Raw genomic sequence first — 21,100 nt, forward strand, 5'->3', positions numbered from 1 at the left:
CTGTTACGTGGACTTTATCACATCTTGATTATGAATATTCATAAAAACTGTGACACGCTCACAGATATTATGACATAATCCGTTATAAATACATATCGGTGTTGACATTATATATCAGAATTGTACGTCGGTACCTTTGATTGAAATCTTCCAGATCAAAGCAGCTTAATAATTCTGGAGACTTGTTTCGCTACGTAGTTTGTATGTGTTGTGGGATGGAGGTGGTGTTAATGTGGGGAGTGGGGTGGTGTTAATGTGGAGAGTGGGGGTGGTGTTAATGTGGGGAGTGGGTGGTGTTAATGCCACGTGGAGAGTGGGGTGGTGTTAATGTGGGAGAGGGGTGGTGATAATGTCGGGAGTACGTGGTGGGGGACAGGTGGTAATCTTATGAAATACGGTAAATGTGTCAACAGACAACACCGTGTTACAATCTGTACCAGAAGGCCTATATCTTTAAGAAGATATATGAACTGTTTGTATATGCTAATGCTGCCTCCATCTACAGAGTGGTGTGCGAAGGGGTTACAGGGGCTAAACGTTTACACCTTTCTGCTCCTTTGGGTATGTCAGAAAATGTATTTCACGTTTCCCTACTGATGTTATGAGGGAGTGGGTGGGGAGGGGGGTCTTCATAATGTTAATGCATGCTAAAACTTCGTAGGTTATGGATATTTTACAAGCCTAAACATTTTCTAGTAAACTTAACAGTCGCATATATAATTGTCGATTCATTCAGGTCAAATATTAAAATTCATACTCCAAAAGAATGGCCATAATCACACCACATCGTTGTCAACCTTTAGCCCTTCCCCTATCCCGTTTCACCCGTCTTTACACCCCTCCCACATAAAGCAATGCAGCACACTCTTGCCACACTCAGTACCGGTAACTGATATAGAGCCCACATGGTCATTGCACACATATTCTCCCCTTATCAACCAATTTGAATAAATTAAACAAATGTGTTACTTTCCAAAGAAGAAGAAAGTTGTTGCCTACCTTTCAAAGAGACCAGTAGGCTTCCAATATCCACTTCAAAAATAAGTTCAATTTAATGATAGAAAATGTTGTTGATGAGACCATAATACTTCAAACTAGGAATCTCAACTACACATTACAGTATGATGCAAAAGTTAAACAATCCGGCGAAGGTTCATTCAGTTTTTTTTTTTCCTTGCGTAGCGGCACGTTGAGTTTCGATTCAAACACAATATTTAACAATAAATTCCATTTGAATGAGTGCCACTAACTGACTTAGGCTTACAACACAATGTGAACAATACATAAACGGCCGCACGTCAACTATGAAAACCTATTTTTATTCCTTCTATTTTTTCCCCTTCAGCGCAGACGTGAAAACAAAACTTCACGGCACTTCATTGTCTGTGACGTCGCTGAGTTTTATGATCCCTTTATTTCCACTCTCAGCCCTCAGGCCCGGTCAAAGGTTAGCTTGCGAAGCGGTGTAGACGGTAGTCACGCGCGTAAACTCAAAACAGTTATCGAAAGGAAAACAAACTTGATAACGTACCTTCGAGTAAACCTTGTCAACTTGGCAAGATAGTGTCAAATACCGCAGTTAATACGTTCACGATACGTGCTCTCAGACGCACCGCAAATTTAAGGTCAAAGTCAGTTGCCCTCCTTGTTTCGCAACATTAGATTTCAGGTGTTGTTCCTTCCGCTGATCAGAGGTCGTTGGCCACCGAACAAAACCACAAAAACCGTCGTCCAATGGTTAATTATTGTAACGCTAAATCCAACAAGGACGAGTTCCGCGATGAATGACCACTTCTTATGAGTTTACTCTGTAATTTTAAATTTACGAAGCAATTATTTTACAGGTAACAAAGCGACTGCATCTAACGGTTTAATGAAACTCGATATGCGGGCAGATTCGTTGATGCGAAAGTGCGTGAACGTGAATACTAATTCGAATACAGAAGCTCATATGCCGTGAAAGGAAAATCTACGGTAGCCCTATATGTACATCAAGCTATTATCAAATTATTATGATAGCCTGTTCAGATTTTTTTTTGTTTGTTGCAAATGCACTCGTACCAGTATATCGGTATTATTCCAAATTATTCAACTCAATTGAGAATATTGGGAGAAAGGGATACCAATTGAGAAAACAGCTCCTGAAATTAAAAGTTTGAATTTCCTCGGCGGATTTTTCTTTATTTTGTAATATCCGTGGGATATTTGAACGATTGTAAAAACACGAATAAATATGTACCGGGCAGAATGATTACTCTGTTGCGCAACCACAAGGCACCGTCAGTTAAACTTAATGAATCTGAACAAACCTCCGTTCTTTCTTAGATACACATGATAGATACACATGATTTTGTCAAGTATGTAGCGAAGATTCACGTGCGGGTAGGAGGAACATGACATGGAAATACATCGTTATCCGTCTCTTGATTAGCTTATCTGTGAGCGGCAGAAGTCGTACGAGGCTTCACTAACGGCATAAATAAAATACACAACGATTGTAATAAATGTGTCCTATATCGCGCTTCCCTAGCGGGCAGCTGCCGGCGAGATATTTGCATGTTTACACTCGTGCACCCGCGGTAAATACGGTTCGTGATGGAACGCACACAGGGTGACGTGGCTAAATAGCCTTTTAATATTTTAGAATTGTAATCATCCTTGCGTTGAAAATGCTGCTGCACGTAACGTTGACCCTCTTAATGAACTTTGCAGAGTTTGGCCATGCACCATCGTTCGTCTTCCGTAAACTAGTGCGATATCGCTGAGCCGGGGAGAGTAGGAAGGATCGTGTTGTCCTTGCGGGACCTTGTTCCCCACGCGAGATATTACTTACGGCGATATCACACTATAAATCAATGCTTTCAATTCCGAGTTTTAATGAGGCGGCTCGCAAAGAACGGCGGCGTCGTGTTGAAATGTTTTACGGAGCCGTAACCTTCGTTTGTAAGGACATGGAACCTACGCAGATATATCGGAGATTTATCATCCGTTATCAACGCTGTTGTTGGGGAATAGTCCAAAGATGTTAAACTTCAATTCTTTTTCCGGGAAATAAATAAGGCTACTTGATAAGTAATAATATAACTCTGCCGTTTCCTTTACATTTCTGATCTAAAAAAAAAAGTAAGAAATCTCTTTTGTTTCCGTTATAACCAAGGGTCGAATCACGTGACAGCGATTTAATTATAGTACAAAAATTATTTCAGATTATGGAGTTGTAAATTCTCTTTAAAGGATGATTACAGAGTGACACCAAATTAATTTTGATGTTTTGAACCGTAAACTACACTGCTAATTGTCCAGATTGTATTTCTTTACCAATTCAAGTTTCGAGAAATGACCTTTTTAACATTTGAGTCTCACTGATTAAAGCGGCTGGACTGGTAAGTCTAACACAAAGACAATTACAGGTCATTATCGACCTGTAAACAAGAGATTTGTATGTCCTCGAGGACAAGAGATTTGTATGTCCTCGAGGACAAGGTGTGTGCACTGTCGTCCAATTGTGCTCTCACGTTTATAAAATCCCTGGTCATTCGAAGTAAAAGGAACATGTCAAATGAACCTTTATAACACTTCACAAGAAAATGAATAGATTTCTTGTCCTCAATAATCACACGTTTATTAATTAGAAAGAAACTCCATCAACGTATCGCTTCCTATCAGAAATCATGTTGACGAATTTGTTTTTCGTTGTTTGAGAATTGCTGACCTCAAGCGAGCTTTTACTTCCACAAAAAGACATGTGTTTTTCAATATCGGGCAACCACATGGCAAAAATGAGATCAAAAATGACTGCCGTTTTAAGATATTGTCATATTAGAAGGTTTTCACAATTTGATTTTTGCTAACCTCTATAATGAACTTTGACCGCCACTGCCATTGAGATTTTTGTTTTCAAGCTAGGTGTCACCGATATAAACATACACACACTCTGCGCAAGTCTTCATGATGGGAAGAATAACGATGGCCACCGTAACCACAAACGCAGAAGATACACAAAACACACACTAGCCATTGTTTTAACTGACCTATTGTATCGTTACAATGGGACCTGTTTCATTGCTAGAACTTATATAAACATGCTAATTACTGACTCCAACCTAGCCATGTAACATCTTCAGTATAGATCATACGCACGTATGCTGCCCGAGACTAGCCATATAACATGTTCAGTATAGATCATACGTACTGCCCGAGGCTAGCCACATAATATCTTCAGTATAGATCATACGTACGTATGCTGCACGAGACTAGCCATATAACATAATCAGTATAGATCATACGTACGTTTGCCGCCAAAGACTAGCCATATAACATCTTCAGTATAGATCATACGTACTGCCCGAGGCTAGCCACATAACATCTTCAGTATAGATCATACGTACGTATGCTGCCCGAGACTAGCCATATAACATAATCAGTATAGATCATACGTACTGCCCGAGGCTAGCCACATAATATCTTCAGTATAGATCATACGCACGTATACTGCCCGAGACATGACAAATTTGTATGTCAGAAGTAAGGAGGTTTCGTCATCACATCAGGGGGATTAAGATAGTTCGAATAAAGTAAAATAATTCATAACGTTGTTAACATCAACACATTCTAATAAATAACGTGAATGTGGGCCGAACTGAATGGTGAGAAATGGACTATGATTGTAGCATACAAATATCGATGTTAGTCATTATGTACAATAAGCGAATAGTGGAAAATTGAAAATTAACGACACTGTGGTTTGTAACCTATCGCGGTACACAGGGCTCAATGTATGTTATAGTTCCGTTTATCATTGAAGATTTGTAAAGTTCTAAACCATGACATGAGTGTCTTGCGTGGGACGGATTCATGCAAGAAAACTGCATCCCCCTCCCCTCCCCCCTCCTCCAGCTCCTTGTCGTTCATCCTAGTTATGGTTGATGGTCATTATACTTGGTAGTGGTATATATCACAAAGTAGTGCAGTTTGTAGCTAGTTTTTCATGAGTTTTATCATTCAAAGTAAGTTTCCTTATTATGTCTACCACATATAGTAAATTAAAAGTAATACAACAAATAGTAAATTATTATAACTTCCATTACACGAGGTCTAACAGTTTTTTGAGCTGACAAATGGGTTAATTGAGGTTGTAAAGTTGTCTCTTTAATGAACCAGTTGGTGATCGTAAAAACTTCTTGCTTTATTTCTTTCACCGACGACCATAATGAAGTGCAATGATTTTCGTGAAGTTATGAGACATGATATTAGACACAAAAAAACATCAACACTTTATCACATATGTCACAGTCAGCTTCTTGCAGGTCTGTGACGTCATTAATGACCTTTGTATTCAAGATAAGATTTGTGAGCAATAACGTTGCGTGTTTATTCCCCTCATTAGTTCCGCGATATCTTCAAAGAGATGAGAATGTCATTGGCGGCGTACACTCGCATTCAAAATAGAGTTCAAGTAAACATTCCTATTTTTTTTTTCTTTTTTTTTGTCAGTCGCTTGTTTGATATACAGTTCTGGATAACCAAGTTCAAATCAATCACGTGAATGATTGCTACAACAGAAGCCAATCGTTGGAAACATCAGCTAGAGTAGAGTACGTAGTAGATATACCAAGCTACATGGGAAGCTAGGTACACCTTGTTGGCAGGAGTCATAGCCGCTACTTACCACAGTTATGTGGTTTACTAAACTCTCTGACAAAGACCAATTCTTGACGCGAAGTGACTAATTTTTCACTCTAGCTAGAAAGCCCTGTTCGAAGCACCCCTATAAACGTGGGCGAGTCCGTTAAAAGCTTTGGGCAAAAGCTTTCGAAATTCGTCCTACAAATTGCTTAAGCAGCCTTAAGGACTAACTGAGGTTCAAACTTGTCTACCAACTGTACAGTCCTTATATATAATCACGATGTGTTTGTATGTTTGGGGACACTATAGAGCAAGTATGGAACGGGTTATACGTTGTATCTTCGCCTTGAAATTGGATCACCAAAATTACCTCTTTTTGATAATCCTTGTAAACAAAGATGGCTTGATAAAGCAAGCACTGCTCTTATGGTTCCAAGTTGATTTAATACTTTTCCAGTTCTCTCTTGCCCATATACTTATGCAGCAGAAAAGAAAGAGATTTTATCTTTGAGTGGACAAGTGAATGATTAAAATCATGAACTTAAATCAACATCGCGGTTATCCGGGCAGATCCAGGACTTTTAATAAGGGATGGGTGTGGTCCTGTGGTCGTTGAGGCCGTCTCCCATGTAGGGGTGTGGAGTTCTCCCTCAGATCAAAAGAATCGACGTGAAATGCTGCATTTTAAGGCATATTCAGGCCTTAAACAAATTGGGTCTAAACACCAAGTTGTGTTACCGTACTCCTTTTTATGACACCCTCACCCCTTGGATTCACGCCTTGTTATCGTGTATGAACTCCAAGAGACCTCGACAATTGGTGTCTAATGATGGCTGGTAGGATAAACGAGATTATGAAACAAAGGAACAAACCACACACAAAGTGATACTAATGCTTGGTGCAGGGTTTAATGTACAATAGGCTGCCATGGCAACAAGTAAATAATATACCAGAATATACCGGAATAACGCTTTTTAAAGATGCTTGGAATTATTATAAAATACGTATACGAAATTCGAGGCGACGGAGAGACATTATGCAATTCCCTGCATTATGTAAGGAACGCAGGAAATCTGGCAGTTCATGTTCAATATCTTGCAATTTCGAAATAAAGGAAACCAATTCACAGGCCGCGACAGCATACACTTCCTACGGAGATTCCAAAGTTTGACGACAACACATTACTTAATCGCCTAAAGGGTGAAATGTTACAAGGATAAAGACACGCCGCGTTCTTATAAGAATACACCCAACGGCAACATTATTACAACACCGTAGTACGGATTCTACCGTGTAGACGTGTCACCGCTTTAAAGGTTTATGAGGACTTTACCTGAGCTATCGTATAGAGTTGAGGCAAACATAGCCCCTAAAGCATACGCATGGTCTATAAGTGCGTTTGCAGATAGCGGCGAGCCTGCACGCGGCATTGCCCTTAGTTGAAAACAAACATTCCACGCCGCAGATTATATCCAAAAACAAATTGACACACACTAAATGAGTGTACAGTGTCAATAAGCAGTCGTGTAGCCTACATGATATAAAGTTAGAAGCAGAAATTATGTGCGTCCACTTGTATAATTACAAAGGTGTATTCGTGACTGCATTAAACAGTGCAAAGACTACATAAAGAATAATGTATTAACAGCTGATGAGTTCATCTAGCTTTTCATTTCTGTGTTCTTTTTGGGAGGGGTGTGGGGAGGGGGTGGGCGGCATTCTTTAGCTGATGTTTTGTCTATTCATATTTTGAGAGGCGTATAGGGAACCAAGCTACCACCAGTTCCAATATGCAAGTAATTATTCTAGTAATTAATCAATAGATTATTCACCATTAGTCACGTGTTTACATACTGCTTTAATAAGTAATGATGTTTAACACCAAGTTTAGACATTTCGTCTGTTTAATATCAACTCTATGCTCAAAAAGACACCACTGCGCTCGATCGTGTACACGTTACACGCACCTGTCGTCAATATGTACACTATACACGTGTTTGCTTCTGTCGATTTTATCTTCTAAACTGTATCCATCATGTTAATACGATGTGCGTCAAAATTGTAACATTAACCCATTCAAAAGCAGTGTCTAGTCGTCACGCTTTCACAAAGCAATAACACTTTTATTATAGGAGCTTTGCCTAACAGCTTGTGTCCTTTTCGCGTTCCATAATCTAAGAGGCCATCAAGAGTGTTGAAAACATTAAAGAACACCAGGTGACGTTGATCCTAAAAAAAACTCTTCAAACCTCTCATATCATTTGAAGTCTTGGAAATTAATCTGTTTTGACAAACTCCTTTAAAACACTATGAAGAAGTATTTTAGAAAACATTGTGACGTAACGAACATCAGGTTCTACGTACCTGATAACTACAATTACAAAGAAACATGATACAATATTAGCGGTAGCACATAGTCTTTGCTAACAGTCGTTTTTTGACGAGTCTCCCAATACTTTATTCTTTCATGTTCATCTTCGCGCAATGAGATCATGTATGCGATGAAAAGAACAAAACAAATATTAATCTTGAAGATGTTGTTTTTTCATCGATTTCTTCACTAAATATGCATCTATACATGTTTGACTGGGACAAAACCAAATTGAGACGATCCAGATTTACTAAAAGCTGAATTTAGACAGAAATTAAAATGTCGGCACATCAATCCAGGCCTAGAGGTGGTTGTTATAATAGCTCATCTACAAACAATAGAACAGTGATATATTACATTCAACATCATTTGTCTTGACCCGCTGTAAATGTCTCACTATATTCGAATGATAGTTTGTTTCGCGTCTGCGGAGCTAACCTGCATCTGTAAACTAGACTAAGCAGTCCAGCCACTTTGACTGATTAACCATGACTGTTTAAAGGGCCACTTCTAAAGAAACAAATGGAGTGAAAAAAAGTACAATCTGGACTACCAGCAGTGACTTTTTAATTCTGTCAACAAAGTGCAAAATGCAATTCTGTGCCTGTAGAGAGGACCGTATTCGTTTTTAATACTACACGCTATCCCATCGTGCACCTCATCTTGAGAAGTATCCTTGTATTGCGACCGAGTGTTTGATTCTGCGCATTGACGTGATTGCCTTTCACATAATTATAACCTAGATATCTTAGATTGACATATCTCGTAATATTGTGTAATCGTTACTGGATATGGTCCGATATTACATTTATCAGTATCATAATGCAAACATTTACTGATCTCAGATCCTGTACCTTGGACTGCATGCTGTTTAGATTTCGATGTAACCACACTTGTAATTATTCTTTGCGCCTTGCTGGGATAATATAAGTATATCAAGATACAAAACCAAGACTTTTATAAAGCTACAGACAATTACACGAATAATTTAGGCCATGCAGATGAACCCAAGAGAACTCTTGAAGAGATGATATTAAATAATCGATGACTAAACAGAGTCTAGAGAATCTGTTTGGCGAATCCCTCAAGCAGTCAAGTTACTATATGGCAGTGTGGTAGGGAACAATTTGAGTGCAGATTAAAATATCCGCTTTGCTAGCATTATTAACTTCTGAAAGTGATTATTTCTCTACTTTTTGAGAGGTTTAAATAGCTACCCTAAGTTTGGGCCTAAAACATATGTTAAGCCCAGGCTTTAGGTATGGCACCACAATTAGAGCATCGCACTTCCGCCTGAAAAGAAAATAGCGCTAAAGTGACCAACTGTATTGATTTTTGTTCGGGGGAGGGGGAGACGGGGGGCATTTTCTGAGTCATCACCATTCTTTTTGATGCTTGGATGTTGACGAGGACGGGGCAAACTACAGTGATGGTCTAAAAATGGAGGGTTGGAGGTGATTTATTGCATTTTAGAAAATATTGGGTGAAACAAGACGAATCCGCAGCGAGAGCTGGCAGATTGGTTGGTGAGCAGTATGCTAAATTTGAGCTGTTCTAGCTCAAAATCTAAACGGTCATGGTGGCAAAAGTTGAATGTGATAGCTGCAGCCGTCAGCTATCATATGGTGGGTAGTACATGTCAGTTTAAACTTCTAGCTCTAGCGGCCTTGGACAGCGACCAATTTAGTGTGTAAGTCAATGGAGCATTCAATTGTGGTGCGACACCCTTTTCTGGCTTCACTTTCTTATATGTGTAAGAGGTAACAAACTACTGCATAAAAGTAAACTTATTTTGGCGAAAAAAAACTGTTTTCTTTGCAAGGAGTGGTTAAGGATTTGTGGTACTCAGTGAAGGTATTCCTTATACAAGTCAAGGCAAATTGACGTTACAAACGAACGTTATAAAACAACGTAAATAATCTAAATATCACACCGACATATCTCATGATAAGATGCATGTGGAATGCATCATACGTAGCATCGAGTTGCACCGAATGCGCGAAAAAATTCGGTAGATGATTGGTTCATGGAACAAACATTTTATTTTTAACTTTCCACATTTGAATTTCGGCTTCCATCATGAAGTGAACGGTATTGTAATGAAACATTTTAATGCCCCTTAGGGAAATAATGCACGTGTATATTTATCGGAAGTTTTATATAGCGCCGTTATATGTTTTGCAATATCAATAAAAGAAAAAAAAACCTCTCCAATTTTTTGTTCTGAAGAAATTCTGAGTTGGAGGAGAGATGTTGACTTCTTACAGTAAGACCTATCCAGCAGCGCAAAACTAAACCGCAAACATAGCTAGATGGGTTCCCGGGGGATTTTTGAAGCTAAAATCTATATGACTGCGTTCAATACCATTGCGAGGACGTGACTTTGCATGAAGAAACAGCTAGATTTAGAGAGGTTATTTCAGGATGAGAGTCAAGCTATGCATATTCTATAGTGTAAAAAGTAGCTTATGTTACAGATGAATGCCATATATGAAGAGGAAATAGTCAAAGGCGGACAAGCTAGGCTACACATCTCAGTCAGAGCTTATACCGTGTACCAGATCGTATAGCACGATATACACTACTAGTATGGGGCTAGTCAAAGGCAGGTGCGTAGCGACGAATTTGCCAAGGGAGGGCGAAGCCTGTATAGGCAAACTATCTAAGCGTAGCGCCACCATGGGTTGGCGCGAGGCGCACAAGAAAATTTTGGCCGAAAATGATGCCTCCCAGATCGCTGGAAATGGCACTTCCCAGGACCATAGGTTGGCGCGAAGCTTACAAGAAAATTTTGGCCGAAAATGATGCCTCCCAGATTGCTGGAAATGGCACTTCCCAGGCCTTGTAAGTTGTATCTAAGCATTTTCTATTTTGAAATTACTAGCGATATTATAAAAAATAAAATAAAATGTTATATATATATATATATATGTTGATACTAGATGAGACTAGTGGAACACTAGTAGTTGTAACTCGGAGTTTCACGCTTTATAGCTATCTTCAGACAACTGCAGTTGTCTGAAGATCGCTATAAAGCGTGAAACTCCGAGTTACAACTACTAGTGTTCCACTAGTCTCATCTAGTATCAACATATATTCCGCTCTGTCCAATGGACATAGAGCACTCTGCGCCAAGATAGACGCCAACCTACTCTATATATATATATATATATATAGATATATATATAGATATATATATAATATATATATATATAATATATATATATATATATATATATATATATATATATATATATATATATATATATATATATATATATATATATACCCGCTGCTCCGCCAGGAATCAGGAATTCCTTGAAGCGTATACGACGCAAATATAAATATGAAGAGACGAGTGTGTGATCTGGTATATATTGTTGATATAGACTGCAAATACAAAACGACACTTCATCTGATAAACAGCACACAGCATCAAGAGATTTTCGTAATGTTTACACAAAGAACTATCAAATCCATTCCGCAATTTTATTATCAATTCGATTCAGCAGTATATACACATGGACATATACTCCCTGTTTCATCTTTTATATCAAAATACTGTACAACCATCCTGAATAGCCGGAACTTGACAATTTTGATTCATCAAACTAGGACGCCCTCCGAGTTTAATGTTCCGGGAATTACGTGTTATATTACGTTCATAGTACTTTGCTGGCTTCATACTCTTTCAAAATACTCACACGTGAAAAGCAAATTCTGTTAAGATTTTATTAAAAATCTCGACTTTTAATGAATATATAGTTGACTATAGTTAAACGAATGACCTGTATTATTCAGTAAATAAATCCGAAAAATTGATCAGATTCAACTGAAAGAAAAACTTGTTTTACTTTCTCCTGTAAAATAATAAACTGAATAATGTCATAAATGAATCTATATGTAACTTAATTGTTTTATAAAACATGTCATTCGAATAAAGTACAAATGTGCGAATGCATACCAAAGTTTCAACTCGAAGTAAGCTCTCACAGTTGCATTTTACCTGTAGAGATAATCCTACAAAGGACCACCAAAGAGGAAACTGTCAAGTGATATTTACTTAGTTTTATTTATACATTCGCTTATATAATATACATATTTGATGCGAATTCCATAATTATTAATGAGATAGTGTGCACGAAATGAGATATTCCAAAATTCATAGAGTATTTTCGTTTAATTATAGCCGAGTTGTCATAGCCTATAATTATGAGAGATGGTTATAGAATCTTACAATTATTGCTGCTGCCTTTCTACTTGTCAAAGGTTTTAAACGGATAAGTTATGTTTTTCTTTTGCTTTCACTCATTGCTAAGAAAACCTGCTACTGTATCAATGAAATGACCCACAGACCATTAATAATATGAACGACTTAAATGGAACTATTTTGTCAGGCTATATATGTATATATATATATATATATATATATATATATATATATATATATATATATATATATATAGGCCTATATAGGCCTATATATAAATATATATATATATATATATATAGGCCTATATATATATATATATATATATATATATATATATAATCATATGTATTGAATATCATATGTGCGCATATTATCCTACATTAAATGGGCAATTAAAATAACTATGAAGCTTTCAGTCCATTGATTATGTTTCACTCCAGACATATATAATTAGGCATATGTCATTGTTCGTAACATTATATGAAATAAACAAAACCAATATAAGTCTTGTTTTAATAAACGTTTAAACGAAAACGGTAAAAACAATAATTATTACAATTATAGAGTGATTCGTTTTCTTTGTGTAAGTCATCTCATGAACCCGACATTCTTCTTTTTTTTTTTCTTTTTTTTTTATTGATTGAAGTCATAAATAGCTCTGCATACTGGTATATCGTACTGCTATTATCGGCACATATCCTGCAGTGTTTTCATCCCAGCTCGACTAGACAAAATTTCAAAATAATTTTTGCATCGTATGCTTATGAAAATACACGTATTGGGATTCGATTGCAATTCTTAGCAGGAAATTAACACATTGGAGAGCGGAGCGTAGGATTAAATGTCGCGGTCTTTCCCAATTTCACTTCAATTTGATAATTCAACTGAACCTAGATATTGCAAAATGTAAATTAACGTACAGGGTAACAGTGATCCAATTTTGAATCGGTAGTATAACTATCGCGACGGATTCCGTTCGTTGCGGCCGTGCCTTGCATACGTCTGCTGACGAAAATCTATAGTGAGGGCGCAAAAACTAAGTGTTATGAATATAAAGTATCATAAAACAGAGTTATGAAGTCAATGTTTTAGAGGTGATTGAATCCACAATGGGATAACTATGGATCACATGCAGTCATATCAGTCGTAGTCGAAAAGGTCACGTCAATCAAATAAACTAAAACAAAGGCGCGAAAATACGGCGTCCCACAAAATATTGCTATTTCACCCCTTCATACCTTTGTCGGATGTAACTGACTCTTTTATCTTTCCTGGTTAATATCTTTAATATTGGATCGGGTTTTTTTTTTGGGGGGGGGGGCGTTCTTACTGTTTACGTACATATGAAAACATTATGTCTTCTTTCGTCGAATTACATATTCAATGAATTCAGAATGTAGTTGTTTTTTTCAAGACTAACGACAATGCGAACTAGGCTATCGTGAAACCCTCCCGTACCCTTCATAATTTCTGCTCATAGTGAAGCTAACTTTTCTCAAGGGTTTATAATAGGGGCCTAGCAGTCACAGTGTGAATATCTTTCCCTGCACAGGGCATGGCGCTTAGGGGTGACGTGAGGGAGGTCGTAGGGTGCCGAGGACGGGGATGCAGTCCCGGTGTCAATCTCATCTCCCTGCACAGGGTATGGCGGTCAGGGCTGACGATATGTAGGTCGTAGGGTGCCGGGGAGGGGGCAGCAGTCACGGTGTCAATATCTTTCCCTGCACAGGGCATGGCGCTTAGGGGTGACGTGAGGGAGGTCGTAGGGTGCCGGGGAGGGGGAAGCAGTCACGGTGTCAATATCTTTCCCTGCACAGGGCATGGCGCTTAGGGGTGACGTGAGGGAGGTCGTAGGGTGCCGGGGAGGGGAAAGCAGTCCCTGTGTCAATCTCATCTCTCTGCACAGGGCATGGCGGTCAGGGGTGACGAGAGGGAGGTCGTAGGGTGCCGGGGAGTGGAAAGCAGTCCCTATGTCAATCTCATCTCTCTGCACATGGCATGGCGACCAGGGCTGACGATATGTAGGTCGTAGGGTGCCGGGGAGGGGGAAGCAGTCCCTGTGTCAATCTCATCTCTCTGCACAGGGCATGGCGGTCAGGGGTGACGAGAGGGAGGTCGTAGGGTGCCGGGGAGTGGAAAGCAGTCCCTGTGTCAATCTCATCTCTCTGCACATGGCATGGCGACCAGGGCTGACGATATGTAGGTCGTAGGGTGCCGGGGAGGGGGAAGCAGTCCCTGTGTCAATCTCATCTCTCTGCACAGGGCATGGCGGTCAGGGGTGACGAGAGAGAGGTCGTAGGGTGCCGGGGAGGGGAAAGCAGTCCCGGTGTCAATCTCATCTCCCTGCACAGGGCATGGCGGTCAGGGCTGACGATATGTAGGTCGTAGGGTGCCGGGGAGGGGGAAGCAGTCACGGTGTCAATATCTTTCCCTGCACAGGGCATGGCGCTTAGGGGTGACGTGAGGGAGGTCGTAGGGTGCCCGGGAAGATAAAGCAGTCCCGATGTCAATCTCATCTCCCTGCACATGGCATGGCGGTCAAGGGTGACGAGAGGGAGGTCGTATGGTGCCGGGGAGGGTACTCTCATTACCATAATAAACAAGTGGAAAGTGAAGAGTGGTAAAATGAACCCTTCAAACTGAACGAGTTATATATAAGTTAGTATAAATATGTTCCAGATCTCGATACATGTGTACTACCCAAACAACAAAGATTTGGTTAATATTACCATAACGTTTTAAGACAGAATTTCATATTATAACAAAAAGGAGAGGAGATGGGTAAAGGATTCGTCTTTAAGGATCTGTGTTGTAAACATTAGTAAAACTCATAATTAACATCAGTCGTGCGTCGCTCGCATTTTCTAAAATTAGTTGCGGGCGACTACAGACGAAGAAAAAAGTGTGAAAGCACGGAAGCCTACGTGCGCGGACTCCCCGTGGTTTGGTTCAAATTGAACATTCAAACTCAATTTGTGTTGATTACTCCACGGAGAACGTGTCGCTAGCTTGAAAGATCGACTCGGCGAATAATTGTCGTAATAAGCGGCTGTCGGCATCGTATGCGAACCTAGACGTTATTTGATCGTGGAGTAAATATGGATGGAAATATTTCAAAGAAAAAACCACAAAAGAGAAACATATAACTGAGCAAAGATATGGGGTTATATTTCGTCTGAGTATCTGATACCAAGGATAAACTAAAATGGCAGATGAATGTATCAATACACAGATTGCACAATACACTACAATACATGTATACATGTACATCTTCAGAAAATGCTTTGGTCAAAGCGGTTTAAATCAAGCAACATTATTGTTACCTTGATTAAAGCAACTAAATGCCCTATACTGAACACACACACTGCAGATTATGAAGAAAAAGTTATGAAGTTATATAGACTATTTACCCGTTTTGTTGTTGGGGTGGGGGTTGGGAGGCAGCAACTATAGGTGAGGGGGGAAGGGCGCAGGTAACACCACAGACCATTACCAGAGGCGAACTCTTAAGTGCACGTGTTAGTCAACATTGTAACTATAGAAGTAACATGAGGTTTGAGTTTTATATGATATTGGCAATTCGTATACCCATATCGGTGTAACGTTATACACATATCACTTAGTATGACTAAAAGGTGCGTGGATACCGTTATAGGGTTACCTTCAGTTGTTGCGAGTTTGTAATCGTTAATTTATATAACCAATAACATCGGATATGCATATTCATATAAGATTATTCATGACAAAAGTTTTCCTAAAAAATGCATTCTATTGTTTACTAGAAATTTCCGTAATAACAAAAACATTGAATCGTTTCATCAGCATCAATTGCGACGATTAGTAAAACCATGAAATGAATGACGAAAGAGACCTGGGATATTGATCTCATACCGTAAAATACAGCGACGGCGACGGCGACGGCGACGGTAGCTGCCCGTCCATATACCGTTATGTCTTGACCAATCATGCACGTACATATAGAGAATGTTCGCCGCATTAACCCGAAAAGCACGTTCCGCTCTTAATCGCCTATTCACATTTCAGCGATAAACTCTCCACGCATGACCTAGCAACTCAAGGGGCGTAAATTATGCGCTGCGCTTCGACGTATCGTTGTAATTATAGACTCTAGTAAGGAGATGAAGAGTATCGCCAACATTTTATTTCAGATGGATCGTTCGTTGCTGGAGAGTCTCTGATACGTTTCTTTGGAGACAGGCTGTTACTAAGCAATAAGTGAATCTTCCGTGCTTTACAGTAGTATCTCTTATTTTCCATCAATGTTTCAGGAATGTTGCAACCAGATCAATGTGACACAACCTCACCGGTGCTACACCAACCTTAAGACCACCTCCTGATGTAGTACTCACACGAGTATGAGAAGTAGGCTACGTATATTTAACTCACTCGGTGTTATCACACACCGATACATACCAAGACGCGTGATACCACAGCACACGAGTTACTTGTATTAATTAAACTAAGGTAACAATATATCGGATAAGGATGCCATCCTATGTTTTTTTTTCACTAACAGAAGGTTAATCAGAAAGTAACTAATCATCTCATGCTATTCATAACATTTCGTTCCCCCAGACACATTTGAAGTCAGTATACCTTTCATGTTAAATGTTTCGTCAAGTTCGACTTACTTTATTATTTGAAATAGAGCTTGACTAGCCTTATGCATTACCATGCATGGATGGAATGATCTTTCTTATCTTCGAAAACTGTTATCAATATCAACTCAAACATTAAACTGTTTACATGTGGACGTCGGTTGGTGATATAACGTTACGGACAAAGTATATGCTGAAACACAACTATATAACATTCATTGGCAGTCACAGGCAACGAACGTCACAGCGACAAACGACTTGTGTAAGTATGAAATATGTCTGGCCAATCAAATAGAGTCAACATTTTAATTATGCAATTAAATGGATATTACATTTTCTAATATCAATTTCATATGTTGAAACCGAGTCAGTACGTTACCCTTGTGGATATATTTAACTATAAATACTTGGAAACGAAGTCAGTGACCTATTACAGTCGTTACACAGCGATACGCGTAGTCGCGCACTGCAGACCGAACCCAAGTAATCCCGCTGTGAGTTAGTGACGTCACGCTGTGAAAGAGCGCGCCAAACAATCATTCGGTTTTACATTAAAGTGATATATATATATATAATATATATATATATATATGAATCGTTTTGAAAGTAAAGGATATCTAACAACCGATTAATGTTTTCCTAATGAATTTTGTTTCGTTTGACGGAAAGAGGATATTAGGAGTTACGCGAAAGGTATACAGGTGCTGTTCCAGACAGTTCAAACTTAGGAGATTTGAAAGTTATTAGTTCTTGTTTTGATTATCATTTATTGCTAAGAGTCGGATCTGTAATTCATTTCACGTCATTTTTTTTTTCAAATCTTTGTTCGTTGGCCTATTTTTTCCAAAATTTATCATATATCCATTATGCTGGCATATATGAAATATGCGAGCAATCGCGAAGAGAACAGATATGAAAAGACTATTATTCTACAAACGCGCTTAATTGGAACAAACAGGTCAAAACTACGCTGGAATAGTTAACTGATAGGATTGAAGGTGTTAATAGCCTCATAAAGTCAATAACAAAAAAATACCGATTTTTAATCCCAAATCGTAAGATCAATTATAGTCCATTTTCTTTTTACTTTATCTAATATCTTTATAAGAAAAGGAACTATTATCTCAGACTTGCAGGGGTGGCTGTCTCACGTGATTAAGCTGGCACTAAACAGAAATTACAATCGGAACAGATTATCGGTGTCTTGAATGCGAAGTACACGCGCCATGACGGCAGCGTATTACTAAACTGCAGTGTATACCTGTTTTCTACCCTCTTGAAGGCTGTTCATCGCGATATATCCCTTTAGGTATAAAGTAGATCGCCTATACCAAACTGTTCAGAAACATAATTTTATTATGCAATGATTTCCCGGTAAAAGCAAGTTAATAGGCACAGCATGATAAAACAGGGTCTGATTTCTATTGGGGATTTCTCATGTAGCTCGGCAACCTTCGAAACACAAACTTGCAATGGCTGTTTTTATTTGCACTGGTCGACATATATATATATATATATATATATATATATATATATATATATATATATATATATATATATATATATATATATATATATATATATATATATATATATATATTCATAATGGAAATTAATGTGCACATCTCGGTTAAACATGGATGCAGATAGATAGATATACAATGCTATGTAGGGAAACCTCATCAGAAAGAAAAAACAATCGTTATCTTTTATTATAGTTTACGTCCTAAAACTTGGCCGCTTTTAGCGACCTAGTTTTGTTTTATTTATTTGTGTATGTTGAGGAGCGAGTCATTTTAGTATTTATCACTGTGTGTTTAGGAAGACCTACTTACGATATAAATTGGAAACCTATCCCTTTGATATTTGTTTTGTATTTTACCGATTTTCTATGAATATAGAGTAGCTTCTATATATCATGGTCTGTTTTTACCTCCATGTATATATGTATCACATAATGGATGGAAAGGAAACCAACATCGAATGTTACGTCAGAACCGTTTTCTTTCTTCATTGGGATTCATTGGCCGTTTCCATGGCAGCAATAGGACCAAGGACAACTGGATCCCGCCAAGGGCAGCTAGCTAATCCAGAAACAGCTAATTACCTTCATGGATACACTGAGGCCCCATCACGGGCATCTTTTTATTTCAAATAGATAGTGGTAGCTAAGCTTCTTCAGGGACGACCTTTAACCTTTTTTTCTTGGATAGCTATATTTAACTTCAAACTTGTGGTATAGGTTTCTCCATATACGTGATTGTATTACTTGTAATTATTCGAACAGCGTTGTAATAAGTCTTGTATATATCTGAGCCGGGGCCCGACCAAAAGGGGACCCCCGCTATACTGATGCACAGAAAAAGGGTACCTCTTTGGATAGGGATGGCCCGGTTTTACTGGGAAAGAAAAACTCATGCAAGACTGAATGTAGTTTCTCACTCATATAACCAGTAAGATGTATCCAGAAGCCGAATTCCTCAATCCTCATTCCACGGTATATAGTTACAAAGAATTGTTATAGCTATGTTGATAGTATTGTTCTGTCATTTCTCTTGATGCATTTTAGCATTCAAACATATTTGTCAGCTGGAAACAATGTGTAAATGCTAAATGGCCATTCATATGTTCTAAACCAAGACCCTCTGCATTGATCCTGCATAAATCCTTAGACCCATGGGCGTCCGCAGGGAGGGGCAAGAGGGGGCACCCCCCCTGGAAAATCAAAAATTGAAAAAAAGTTAAACATTTGACTTTTAATGATTTCACCCAACTAACAGTTCTCCAGTTATGTTCATTGCATACGGACCCATAATGCATTACTGAAATTATTGAAAGTCAAAATCCTAAGACATGAGATCTCAAAATAACCGATGTGTAAATGCAACTTGAAACGCCCGGGAAGTGTCTTTTCCGACGATCTATTTTGGGGCAAAAAAAAAAATCATGGTACGCTCCGCTTCGATAGTATCAGTAGTTTGTTACACCTACATGTCTTACTGATTCCCCTCCCCCCCCCCTTTCTGAATATTCCTGCAGACACACTTACTTGGACCCCCTGATAGGGGGTCCTTTTGGGCCAGGAGCCGGGCCCCCATGCTCATCGTTACGCCACTGCTGTTTTATAAATTCTTTAAAAAAAAATGAAAACTACATTATTAGACCTGTATCCTTACTTCAGCAAGAACAGGGAAATAATGTGACGCTCTCGTTACACCGGCAGAATCGAACCACGGCTAAAGCATGCATTCGTAAAAGCATCAATGACCAGCACATTACTTTATGAACTTAACATGAGAACATATTTTTCCTTCTTTCTTCTTGCTTGCTTTCTTTGTAAAGCTTGCGCGATTGCTGTTTTCACTTTTATCATGACAAGAGGGCACCGGTATAATTTCAGCAATGTTAAACTCAATCAACATACTTGAAATTTGTCAGCACCGCATGGTATACTGTGTTTATTATGACATCACCGTCATTAACTATAAGTGGTGGCGCACTTGGTGAAACGGCAGACCGACAGACAACCTAAAAAGTCGACTAAAGCTCCCCATAGCAACCAGTTTGGGCACTATACAGTATACAGGCTGAATAGGATGGATGGCGGATGGTTATACAATATTCATCTTAAGTAGATGATCCTATAGTAAAGATCAGCTCTGTTTCATCACACTACAATATTGAGTTTGTCATATCGTTCCGGGACGTCACTAAAACGTACACACAAGTAAAACTATAGCAAAGGGGATAACTATAGTACTAAAACACATTAATGTGTGGTCACGTGTTATTATATACGCGCGGCGAGTTCGAACGAACAACAAAGGAAGAGGATATTTGTTGAACTATTCTTTACGGACAAATGTTACCAAAAAATGACCATTACTCATTCTAAAACAAAGATATTAAAAGCAAAATAACAAAAGTGTGGTTATGTGACGAGTATCTGGCTCAATAAGTCCCCTATATATATATGGAGATCAAAATCAAAACGGCATTAGAAAACTCCCTCCAAGTCAATGCAATGGTTTGAGATGAGAAAAGTGGAGAATGTCACAAAAGAACGACAAACCTGTTTGACGCACTTGCGTGACGAATGGTGTTTGGTTGTAAGGCTATAGGAATCTAAGTATATTGGTTATGTTACACTACATTCACACTAAATATAAAACACACCCGAAATAAAGGATTTCTACTTTTTTTCTTTTTTTGATATCTAACGTAATTCTCAACGTAGCAGAACAACTTGCAATGTGTACCTCAGTGTTCGCC

General features: G+C 38.7%; 2 protein-coding genes and 1 long non-coding RNA gene across 4 annotated transcripts in view; 2 read left to right on the top strand and 1 right to left on the bottom strand.

Moving 5' to 3' along the window:
- The window catches only part of LOC139968562 (methylcytosine dioxygenase TET2-like), a 130,792-nt gene that overhangs the window by 89,401 nt on the left and 20,291 nt on the right, over positions 1 to 21,100 (bottom strand). The window contains exon 1 of one of the 2 annotated variants that reach the window (XM_071972648.1): positions 1,000 to 1,827. The exons of the other annotated variant lie outside the window; for it this stretch is intronic. The gene's annotated coding sequence lies outside the window, so the exon portion shown is untranslated. Of the gene's footprint in view, positions 1 to 999; positions 1,828 to 21,100 lie in introns of those variants that run through there. 2 annotated transcript variants of the gene reach the window in all.
- Positions 1 to 21,100, top strand: part of LOC139968572 (small ribosomal subunit protein RACK1-like) — a 151,972-nt gene that overhangs the window by 68,872 nt on the left and 62,000 nt on the right. The window lies entirely within an intron of this gene.
- The window catches only part of LOC139968578 (uncharacterized), a 105,557-nt gene that overhangs the window by 61,265 nt on the left and 23,192 nt on the right, over positions 1 to 21,100 (top strand). The window lies entirely within an intron of this gene.

Source organism: Apostichopus japonicus, chromosome 6, assembly GCF_037975245.1.
Source record: "Apostichopus japonicus isolate 1M-3 chromosome 6, ASM3797524v1, whole genome shotgun sequence".
NCBI lineage: Eukaryota > Metazoa > Echinodermata > Holothuroidea > Aspidochirotida > Stichopodidae > Apostichopus > Apostichopus japonicus.